Here is a 12,466-nt window from a genome sequence, read left to right as displayed (position 1 = left end):
TCTTTAGTTGCTACGCCACTTCTTGCAGGAGCCTGGATGTGTGCCCCAGACAACAGCTGAACGATAACAACTGCACAACCACTCCTGCAACTGTGGCGAGTGCTGGCGATGACGCTGCCAACGCGTAACGCAAATAACGAGGTCAAAAACTATCTACACCACTTTACAGTTGCTATTGTTGTATTTTCAACAACACTAAGGCATCGCACAAAGAACACCGGTGATCTAAGCAGCCCAACAGGGGTACAGTGCGAACAACTGTCGGAGCGTACGAACGGCAGGAAGCAATTTTGCTCTGGATCTTTAAAATTGTCCACTTTTGTTTTGAACGGCAATTTATTGCAGTTAAAGCTTTTTTGACAGCCATTATCAACCGCTTGCCATTACTAGACATATTTTATGACAAACCGGAGTTTTCTTTTCGTTTTGTGGGTAAACATGCCGAGTTGTGTACGATTTGTCGCACGTTCTTGTTGACTTTAGTTTTTGCACATATTTTGATAGCCTTTTTGTTATGCTTTCGCAGTTATTTTCGTATTGTTGACATGCTCCGCATATTTACATTGAACTTTAGTTGTAACGTCAGCAGCCGCCAGCGAGTTGTGGCTCGAATTACGTAAAAGTCAGTAGGTAGGCACGTGTATATGTACGTAAGGGTGTGTGATTTGCCTTGACTGCTGTGTGACAGGCCACTGACCAACCAAAGTTGAGGAAGGCGGTGACAGGAAAAAAATATGAGCGAACACAAAAAAAGAAATATGTAAACAATAAACTTTTGGTTAATTAATTTGATTTTGTTAACTTCCAGCTCAATTTAATGCCTCTCAATTCAACATAAATTATTTCATTTGATTATTCTTTTACTACATTTTCACATTTGGGCACAATATTACTTGTTTGAATTACAGCTAAATTATGTGATTATAAATAAAATTATATAAATAAAACTGAAATTAGTTATACTAAATGGATAAAGTTTGAGTGGAATTCAATTTGCTTAAATTACAGTTAATACTACTAACATGTTTTCGCTACAGAAAAAAATTTTATCTGAAACTTAATAAACTATATATATTGGACACCAGTAACACACAGAACTCCAGAACTCCACAAAAACAAAAATATTCTTCATAAAGGAAGAAATCGAGAGTATATGGAGGTTCCAAAAACATATTTTAAAATAATTTTTAGATTAAATATTTGAAGGTGCCTATATACCGGAAAATATGTGTTGAAATACAATTAAATCAATGAAATTATTATGGAAGGTTTTGGTATTTCACAGCACTTGAAGAAGTCCAGTGCTGAGCTTTAAAACCTAAAAATTATATAAACTTATATTTATATGGCACCGCAAACTTTGTGTTCTTTTAACGGGGTATTCTTGTCCAGAAAAAAAATCAAATTTTTTTATATTTTCCGTTTAATTATTCAAGACTATGTGTACAAGAGATTTCTGTGTCTAATTTAAATTATTGCAGAATCATTTTTATGAACTTGTCTAGCTATGTAAACAGCCATATTCTCAATAATATATTTATTTTTTACTATTTTTAAAAAATTCGTAACAATCAAAAAAGTAGTACAACATTTTTTTTCAGGCAGTCGCTATTTTGCGAAAATAATAAATATATAAAACAATTCCAACTTTTAAGGTTAATTTTTTTTTTGTTTCAGATTGCTAGGAGGGTTGAAATCGTGGGTATATAAGTAAATTCGAGAGCTAGCACAAATTGTTATAAAGTTAGAACAATAAAAACTTCACAAATAAAACAAACTTTCCTTACAAGAATTTGTTTCTGATCATTCAGTTTTTATGAGTGCTATATGATATAGTCGTGCGATCTGGAAAGTTTCTTCAAATATTACAGCGTTGCCGTTGTCACTTTTGTGATATTTTGTTAAAAAAAAGAAATAATTTCGAGAGCAATCACAAATTATTATAAAAAATATTTAACTAATGAAATCGGCATAATTCGAACGCGTCTTTCAAACAACCAACTATCCAATGTGAAATAAAAAATTTATCAAGAAATATTATATGAAATTAAACAAAAATTTGTAATTTGGTTTTGTGCTCCTTAAATATGTAATTGTCTTCTAACTATGTAATTTCTTAAACACATTTCCATTCATTAATAATTCTTGTTGCTTTATAACTGTATAATTTCACTATTTTTAATTTGATAGTATTTTGTACCCGCACTAATTTGATTCGCTTAACGACATGCATTTAATTTTCAATTTTATATTTCTTCGTTTCATTACAATTTTTTTTTTGTTCCGCACCTAGCGTAGGCATTAATTTTTGTGTTTATTGGGTTCAAATATTTGCTTTTCATTTCCAATTTGTGCTCAAAGGCACCTTATTATGCCACTAAACCGAGTAAAAAGTTGTTGGTGTAGCTGCACAAAAATTCGCGTACGGAAATAGGCAAGTGCTCGGTAAACGAAGTTTCTTTTACAAAGATGAAAGTACAGAGATATGACACTTTTCCCAGCATGTCAGAGCGTTGTGCAAAGAGTTAAAATTAGAAGAACGTTTACTTTTTTCTGAAGAATCATTTAGTTTCGCAAAATTACAAATATAATATATGTATATGGATTAATTGGCAGTTCATGGAAGCTTTCACGGTTTCATATTAAAAACACAGGAAAAACAATACACGATAAGCGACCTGGCTTTATCGCTTGCGCACAACTGTATGAGTTTATGAACGAGTAGATTACAACTTTGAATACCGTTGCACTTAGCACTGTAACTGGACATGAAGTGAACGACACACACGCACACACTGCAGTAAGTTGATTTGGTTCAAATGCAACTTTGACGTTGATTACGGTGTTATTGGCGCCAGCTTGACACGTGCGCACAGGTTGAGCGTTGACAATGCAATGCAAGTCGCGTGTGGGCAGCGTTTGGTATAGGACAAATCGGTACGGGATTCTATGCCAAACAGTTGTAAGACCCAGAGCGACTGCGAAGCGACTGAACGCGTTGAAACTACGACACGAAATGAGGTCAACGAGATGTGCAAATGCCGTTGCAACCGCTGGCGAACGACAACGAGGCAAAAGCAGCAGGCAGCACAGTGGCAGCGCCGCAGACAGACGCACAACGACGCACGCAAATGCCAGCGAACCATCCAACTCACTCCTTAGTCTTTGGCCCACAGAACAATCACTGAGTCGTGTACTATAATCCCCGTAGAGTGTACGGGAAGTTACGCAGAGCGGAAGTGGTGGTAGCTTTTTGGGGGATGTTCTGCGCATACACGCAGAGGCTCTCGCTAGACGAGGGGTCGCACGCTGAGAGAGCAAAGCGTTCAAATTTGACGGCACAGGGTGTAAATGTGCAATAAAACTGTGGCACGAACTGAAGAATGAGAGAGTTGCAGCAAGCCACTCTGACGTATGAGTAACAAAAGTAGGCGCAGCAGCAAAACTGTACCACCGATTGGGAGAGCGAGAGCACACCAATATAGTAAATTTATGGCGAGCTCAGAAAACTTAACTAGGCTACTAAATTGCATGGAGACCAGAGTTTTGAGAGGACACAACAAGCACTGTTCTGTAGGCAACAACACGAGCTTATCGCGCTCGCAAGCTGCAGCACGTGCGACACATATTCCTAACCCGGGACAAATAATTTAATATTTTGGAGGAACCCATAAAAATAGTAAAGTTACTGAATGAAATGTCAAGGGGCAGGAAGAAAGAGCAGAAAAAGAAAAGTTATAAAATTGGAAACACCAACAACAAACTTTAAGGAACGAGCAGACAGACTAAGCAATGCGGGTAATACAAGACGTATGTATATTCCATATTTGCAGGCCGTAAACGTAAATTGAGGGGTCAACAGACAAGGAAAAGTAAAATTCAAGGTATTACGACGCGATGCGGTGTTTGAAACGAAGAGACTATTTGTCGTTTTACGATGCTCATGCGTCATTGACACAACCGTAAGACATTCGAGTCCACAGACAACGTAAGCAATAGAAATTTGATGGCGCTTGCCATGAAATAAAAAAAAAAACAAATTTTAACTGTGACATACTATAGCTGTTAATTTCCGCTGCACCGAAGCTATAAGCTTTGAAGGGCACAGGTGCATTTCTCATAGCAATTAGATGTACATATGTATAACTAAATCTGAAAATGTAACAATCTTTAAGTCGGATTAAAGGGTTCGAGGTAGTCGGAATTTTCCAAAAATCGATATCGTTTTTTTCTTAAAAATATACTATAAAAATTTCGACAACAGGCTAGGCACTCTGGAAAAATCTGGGAAAAAAATCTCCCTAAAACCGCTATTTTGTAAATTAAAAAAACCTTCGATGTATTTATTAATTTTTTCTGTGTGATTGATTATAGTTGTAACATCAAGGATTAGGAATGGTCACCGCAACGAGCTTCGGTTGGAATTGTACGAACACAAACAGCCACTACTTTTAAAATTATTAATTTGTTTTTCCGAATTTCTGTCAAGTCTAGTCGACACCTTAGTTAATGAAAGTAACACCTTAAGGTTACTTAATAAGAAAAATGATCTTGATGATTATTTTAATCGGTCAGTCTGAAGACAGACAGACGTCCCCGACGTTTCCTACTGCTTGTTGCAAACTTCGTATCAGACATAGTATGCACTGTTCAGGGTATAACAACACTAAAATAACAGAGTGTAGAATGAAAAGTACAGAAATAAAAACACCCGATATTATGAAAATTATAATAGGAAGTAAGATAAAGGTTAATAGGATACAAAATAACAACAAAAGTTGCAATAAAAACCGTAACAACGAACATTAACAATAATAATAAAAGTGTAAATAAAACATTACAGTTGTCACAGCAATCAGAGCTTTTAACTGGCTCCATTAAGACCGTCGATTGTAGAATTGTTTTTTGCTTCTGCAGCAGGAAATGAACTATTTACGTCCTATCAAGAGTATTTCGCCATTATTAATAAAAGTGCGAAACGTAGCAAATACTACATACTCTCAGAATGCCGCATGCAAAGTGGTATTTGTTGGGTGCAAACCAACTTTGACTACACACTTTTCTTACTTTTATGTATTTATAGGCATAAGTCTATACTGCTTTGTAGACGGCCCTGAACTCCAAGAAACCAGTTTGAGAGGCAAATTATTATGATTGTTAGCGACAAGGTTCACTAAACCACTCATATATAGTGCCAGTGGGATGTTCAAGGTTTCCTTATGAATGCGTGGATTATAGCGAATGCGTTGTATTTGCTCATAATTTTTATTTATTTGTTCATAATTCAAAAAGTGTAAATTGCTTCCATATATCTTCAATGCAGTATCAAGTAGTTAATTAGAAGTTGAAAATTCTAATTCCAATGCAGCAAGAGTGATCATATACACAGGGTAACGGATGTAAATGACCTTTTAACTCTCTTTTATTACTTGTAAGCCCTATACTAATAGCCAAGCTTAATCCAATTTTCCATAAACTTCACATATTTTAGTACAATTATTTATTATCGTTTTCAAAGATCCTCAGCTACGTTACCAAGCTTCTCTTGTTTTTTGACTTCTCCTCAATGTCGTTTTTGCAAAAGATTCTGGTCTTCTTCAAGCAAACTCGTGGTTCAATTCAATGTTCAAATCGCCACTAAATTACTTATGGAGCTCAAACTTCACACGAACATAAAAAAAACTTTGTATCAATCTAAAGAAGAAAGTTATGAATTCGGTTTACGCGCGCAGTTCTAATGGACCAGTCCTGGTCAAATTTGATCAGATGATAACTTATAAGCATTCAAAACTGTTGAATATGCCATTACTAAGAAGGAGTTTTCGAGGAAATTCAGTAGTCGTGAATATGTCAGGATCATGGCAACTAAACTACGTTGCCTGAAATACGATTTTCCCCAGAACAGAAATACCACATAAAGGGATTAAAGGAAATTGGTTAATAGAAAATAATTTACTTATACTGAATTTATTACTATAGGTGTGTTCAAAAAATAGCAGTAATTTTGGTTATTTGAAATAAAAAATATTTTTATATATTATATGGTCTTTATTAACGTTGTCGCCTTCAAAATAGTCCCCACTCGATATTATGCACTATGGCAGAGCTTCATCCAATCGTTGAAATACTTCCACAGGAGTTCCGGGAAATGAAATAGTTGATGAGAAGTACAGAAAATGCGGAAGTCATTAAAAAGAGTATACAATCAAATTTCTGAAAGGGCTGACAAACGGATCAGGCCGAGATGGAATGCGTTAAGTAGGGCATCGCCAAGATCATGTGCACGAGCCCTGTAGGAAAACTCGCATGCTACCGGACGGTTGTTGGCTTCTTGACAAGTCACAACCTAATGACATCACATGCGAGCCGGATTGGCATAAGTAACGACGATACATGCAGAAAATGCAGAGCAGTAGGCATAATCCGAAAGCTTCGCAGTTCAAGGGACTAAAAAAGCCAAGCGGAGCCAAGTCCTAGCGAATATGGAGACAAGGGCATCGCTACTGTTTTGTTTTTGACCAAGAATTCACAAACAAATTCTTTGATTTATTTCTTTTGAAAAACGCCTAGTTACTGAAAACTACTCTAACCTTAGCGGCAGCTACAGATAAAGTAACCAACGAATACACATTTTTTGAACACACCTCGTTAAAAATTAGATTAGTATTCTAAGTATTCTAGTTTTATATATGTATATATTTTAATTTGTGTGTTTTAATTTCTTGCTGGTAACGTTATTTTCTTTACTTTAATTAAATAAATTTTGCATAATTATTTTCGTTTCTTATTTACCACAGCTGTCTGATAGATTAATACAAAGGCCGGTCTCTTCATTTCACATCTTTGCCGATGAGCTTCGTGTAAAAGCATATAATAAACAAAATAAATAAATATACATACTTATGTATATATACTAAAAATGTTGTGGAATGTTGGCGTATAAACCGGCGACAGCAAAACTGAATTACTCACACGCCTTTACTACAATCAGAAAGAGCACACTGCCATACAAACCACAATACAATCTAGTGAGACGAATACCAGGAAAGAGTGGACTTACAACAAACAAGTGAGAATAGTGAGCTCGTTTATCGCAGCAAATATTTTTTGAATGATTTATTGTAGAAGCGGAAAGTACGCCGAGTTGTGTGATATGAGAAGAGAAAAAGCACAGTAACGAAAAACAAGCAGCAAAAGAAACAGCGATTTTTTTAGCACCGGGAAACATGTTTGATGCTTTAATTTTGTTACAAATGGCGCGTTAAGCTTCACATTTCTAACTTTTAATTTGCCGAAAACCTTTTTTCTTTTAACACGGATTTATATTTAAGCACGTACTTATGCCAGCTACTCAATTACGATTTCGAACGACACACAGAACTTCGCGAGCGGTGGAACGATTAAACCGACACTGACCGACAGCGGATAAACTACACGGATTTGTGATTCTAGAATTTAGATTCTCATATGGCAAATGGGAAAATATGCATTTGCATTACACTTTATTTGTTGACTTCTGGTATGAGTAATTCACTTTCGTGCAGTCACCATCGCACACATCGGTCAAACTGTTTCGTTCGCGCACGTCTATGAACTAAAGCGTGACGTTGTCACAAACTGCAATGCAACCCACCGACATTATAAGTGCAGCATATAACTCATACCCACACATTCACTGCGCTTATACTTATACATATTTATGTGAACATATGTGCACACCATAGATATGTACACATGTAGACTGAAGCACTACTTCACTGGCGATTAACCAAACAACTCGAAAATGTACACTGTTTCTATGTGTGTTTATGCGTCGCGTAGAAGATGCAAAGAGACAGCGACATGCTAACAGCAGATTGGACAAAAATTCTCATTAATTTCGCAGCCACCCTACAGTGCCCGCTGAAGGCGAACTTATTCGATATGAGCGACTCATACTCTGTACTGCAAAGCAACCCACATACATACCTTCATACATACAAATGTATGCATCGTTAATGGTAGTTGTTGGCGTAGTGGTGGCAGCGTTCTAAACTTCTTAGAGGCAATCAGTTGATTACCGCTTTTGATGGCTGATAGCTCTGTATATGTTTAGATGTAAATACATATGTATGTACATATAAATATTTATATGTATGTATGTTGGGGTCTAACGCTTTGTTATTATTTGTTGTAGTGGCGCAATTAAATTAAGAGATAGACAACTTTAATTACTGAATATTAGTTGTGTCAAATCCTAAATGATTCTAGTAATGTTGGAGCAAAGCTTGGAATATTAAGTACAACAAGTACAATGCAGAAGGGAACTTGTATGTCATGAAGTGTGACGCAATTAGATTGTTTCGAGTCAAGGACGCAAACTTGAAATTCCGCTTCCATTGGGTTTAAAAGAAGTGGGATGGGAAGTAATGGGATTATGCAAAATTAGTCAGCTTAGTTTTATATAATAAGTGCTTGAAGAAACAACAACAAAACTGTAAATAAATAAAACTGAAAATGAAGAAGTGAGAAAGTTGATTATAAACTTTCAATAGTAAAAGCTCAAAATTCGAGCATCACGTTTTTAACATGTAACAAGGGGCACAACTAGTGTGACAGCCTAAATAAAGTGATTTTTGGGAATTGAGAATATACTAATGTATATATTTTTTTTAATTTTAGGTTTATTTACACATATTTTAATTATAAACAGTATCATTGTCTCTCTTCAAAAAAAAAACACATCTCCCTAAAAGATATTGTCCGTACAACGATCCACAGTAAAAAAAATTTATATAAGAAACAAAGTTTACTGCGGTTGCTTCAACCTATAATAAATTTCACAAATAAAAAAGTTTCCATACGTGAACTAAATTTTAATCGGTCAACTTGTCTAGCAACAAAATTTAGTCAGTAGTTGTAGCGTTGCTTCAGGCGACCACATGCCACATTTCGTGAAGATATCGTCAAATAAAAAGGTTTTTCACACAAGAACTTGACTTTGATCACTCGGTTTGTATGGTAGCTATACGCTATAGTGGTCCGATATCGGCAGTTCAAAACAATAACTCAAAAACTGAAGACCTGGTTAGCGTGTATACTGATCAAATATATGTACATAGTATATCGACACTTCTTTCAGCGTATTACAAAGTCATGGCAAACTTAATAATTAAGACAGTTTCATAATTTCATTAAACTGAAAAGGATTAAAAAGCCTTATTTTATAGAATATTTTAATAAAGGTTTCCACCGAATTGACAACTTGTAGTATATTTATTTATTTATTAGACAGCATCAGACTTGTTTGAAATTTTTGATTCAAATCGGAATTCCGGAATTCAAGTTCCAACCAATTCATAGGGTATAAAAATAGAAATACTGAAAAAAACTAAACAATGTCTGAAAATGTATTGTATAATTACTTGAAAAATACAATTATTTGAGCAATATCCCTAAAACTTCTCTTTCACCTTATTGAATATAATGTTTAAATTTGCAGCGCCAAATATTGAGAATTCAGACAAATTTATTCCTGGAAGAAATTAAGTATAACAACAACTTGTCGTTCAAGAACAAATTTGCAAGAGAGTTGAAAGCACTGTAGGCGCCCTACTTGCTTGTATTCTTTGAGACTTGTTGACTATGCTGGCATACCTAAATCACTAGACTCTTACGTCACTAGAATGTCGGGTAGAAGAAATACATGAAGAATCTTAGAAACGAAGAGCTGTGAAAAAAAACCTCTACCGGATTTATTTTGATGCATGCCCCTAGTAATTTAAAAAATTTCAATATTTTATCTCGTGTTTTTTATTTTTTACAATTTGCTAATTCTATTTTTCGCACACTTTTGGCGCTCGGAAAGTCAAGACAACGAGCAGAAATTGCACATAGCAAGACAAAGACATACGAGTACATATGTTCACACATACGTATGCCATTTAGTGGAATCGGCACATAAATTATTCACATACTTTTCGATGAATCACCACGACAGCAGCAGCCACCAAGTCGACTCAGGCCAGATAGCAGCTAGGATGAAGAGCGGGCTGTGGCATAGAACGTGCTGCTGTGCCGTCAGTTGTGGAATGTTGCCACGTTGAGAGAGCCACGTGGTGAGAAAATGTATTTATACTCTGTCTTTAGTTGAATATGCTGCACATTCCGACAGAGAGCTTGAAATGCGAGAGCGATTGCAGAAACACACATACAAGTCAACATGAAATTACAACACGATTTCCACAGAGCTCTACGTAGTGACACCCACAATTCACCATAAATTTCTATAGAAGACTAAGTAACGGTAAAATAAAGTTGTCCGTTGAACTAACTTGCTCGACCAATTTGAAAACTACTCAAGACATTTTGGGAGAGAAATAGAACGATCATGCGTATTTCAAATTAATCCGATCGTACGGAAAACAAACCTTCTTGCCAGTCCATTTCGAGTAGTAAAGGTATGATTCGATACTGTAGTTTTATTATGGCACCATGTTACACTGGTAAAATGGACGAAACCAAAAATTGTTTAAATCGAACCAAAGCTACTCAAGCCATTAGGTGCCGAATAACTGGACCCCAGTTCCTATTGCGAACTTTTATCGAAAATATCGGTCAATCTGTGAGATATATTCTAGAAATTCAGAGAGAATTATTTTCTGAAAATAGTATGTCAAAAATGGGATCAATACTAATTGAAAATTTTTCGACCTACCGGCTGACTTTATATCGCATATTTCGGCCAATATGTGAGTTGTGCTAATTAAATTTAAAAAGCGTGTTTTTCTAATAATAAGGTATCTTTGTGCTTAAAATGGATAAAATCGGGAGAAAACTTGCAATCTAATTGGCTTATATGTATATTAGTGAGGGTAGGTGAGATGCCCTAATGATACTCAGATACCATCTTTTCCTGTTAATAATTTGTAGTAATGCCAAAACTAGATAAAATCGGGTCTGCGGATGACGGTAAAGTCAAAGTCGGTAAAGACGGTGTCTTTAAGTGACGTAAATGACGATAGGATGATTATAGGGGGGGGGGGGATCTAAAATCTGAAAAAATCGATGACGTAATTTATGGACGGCCCCTTTCCAGTCGACTTTGATTCGTTTAGGTTGATCAAAATGTGTGATATTTTAATAAAAAATTGGCAAGGTTTCTTAAAAATTATAAAATTGTAATAATAGTTTAACGCTGAATATGAGTTGAGCTGCTCTAGACCTTGGTCTAACCCTCATATCCCCAATGTAATGAATCTCGATACTCTTATATATATCATGAATTTCTCATTTAAGGATGATTTTAATATAATTTTCGTTGACGTGAAGTAAAATATAGTAATAAAACTATGTGAGTCGATGACTCTAATATAAGTTAATAAGCTAAAAATTTTATTGTAAATCATTCGGTTTCGTCGAACAATGAATTTTGGATTCTTTCGCAAGACTTTTTGAAACACCTGAAAGAATTTCCTCGGCTTTGATCATTGCAAGTTGCAAGAGTATGAAATGTTCAGTTACACCCGAGCTTAGCCCTTCCTTACTTGTTCTAATTAATTCTAACCTTCTTTTGTCAAAATACCAACAGCCATAAAGAAATTTGATCAGACATTTTAGCGAATCCAATTGATTATTGGTTAGTGCAACTTTCAAACGACAATTACGGTTTTGTATTGCTGTTTGCTGAAGAGGGAGCAGTACTACCCCGAAAAGGATAGTTACGTTTTTTCCTACATCTGTACGAATAGTACAATATGGTTATGTACATATACATATATGTATGTACTGAGAGTGTTCATAAATTAGTAATGTGTGTCATATTTAGATATTTAAAGCCTGAGCTAACCACAGACAGTACGTGCGGTAAAGTTACATATTTGAGAATTTCACTTGTAACAGTTCGACTTTATTTTTCAAAACGTTTCTTTACTTAAAAATGTGTGCTGTAATCGTGGGAATTATGCTGGATCGATATACAAAGGCAATCTATTGAGAATTTTAGTTTTTTACGTTTAAATTTACGTAATGACCAGGAGTAGATGTCTAGTCTACCGATTTTTCGCTTTTGAAGAGAAAATCAAAGTCAAGTATAGTTTCGATATTTTGCCATAGAATCATATAAGCCGATAGGATTTAAAATGGCTTATATAGAAGTACGGCGTATTTCTAATCTTATTGCGCTTATTCTCATGCTGGTGTAGTAAAACGCAGGAGATCTACTTGACTTGACAAATATCATCTTGCCGCAATTGTAGGGATTCTTACTGAACATTGTCCAAAAGGAATTCATGCAGTAAAGCTAAAAATCTTGTCTATCAAAGAAGGAGTTACCAGGCGCTTTTCACTCCACTGTTCAGCCTCTGCAAGACTGACGTTGAAACATCTCGGCAGTCTTTCCTGCGGCGAACCAGGAGACGGAAGCTGACACTAGCCGTCTCGCAAATTTGTGGTAGGCTCAAAGCGCTTTGTTTATTTGTGAGCGTCT

The 12,466-nt window shown here is 35.6% G+C and overlaps 1 protein-coding gene across 4 annotated transcripts in view; it reads right to left on the bottom strand.

The window, feature by feature from the left end:
- Eip63E (cyclin dependent kinase Eip63E) overlaps nucleotides 1-12,466 on the bottom strand; it is a 298,278-nt gene that overhangs the window by 222,823 nt on the left and 62,989 nt on the right. The window contains exon 1 of one of the 4 annotated variants that reach the window (XM_036364859.2): nucleotides 7,339-7,552. The exons of 2 other annotated variants lie outside the window; for them this stretch is intronic. The gene's annotated coding sequence lies outside the window, so the exon portion shown is untranslated. Of the gene's footprint in view, nucleotides 1-2,742; nucleotides 2,983-7,338; nucleotides 7,553-12,466 lie in introns of those variants that run through there. One more of the 4 variants, XM_036364845.2, reaches the window with a different exon arrangement.

Source organism: Bactrocera oleae, chromosome 6 (assembly GCF_042242935.1).
Source record: "Bactrocera oleae isolate idBacOlea1 chromosome 6, idBacOlea1, whole genome shotgun sequence".
Lineage (NCBI taxonomy): Eukaryota > Metazoa > Arthropoda > Insecta > Diptera > Tephritidae > Bactrocera > Bactrocera oleae.
This window is presented reverse-complemented; position numbering and strand designations above follow the sequence as displayed.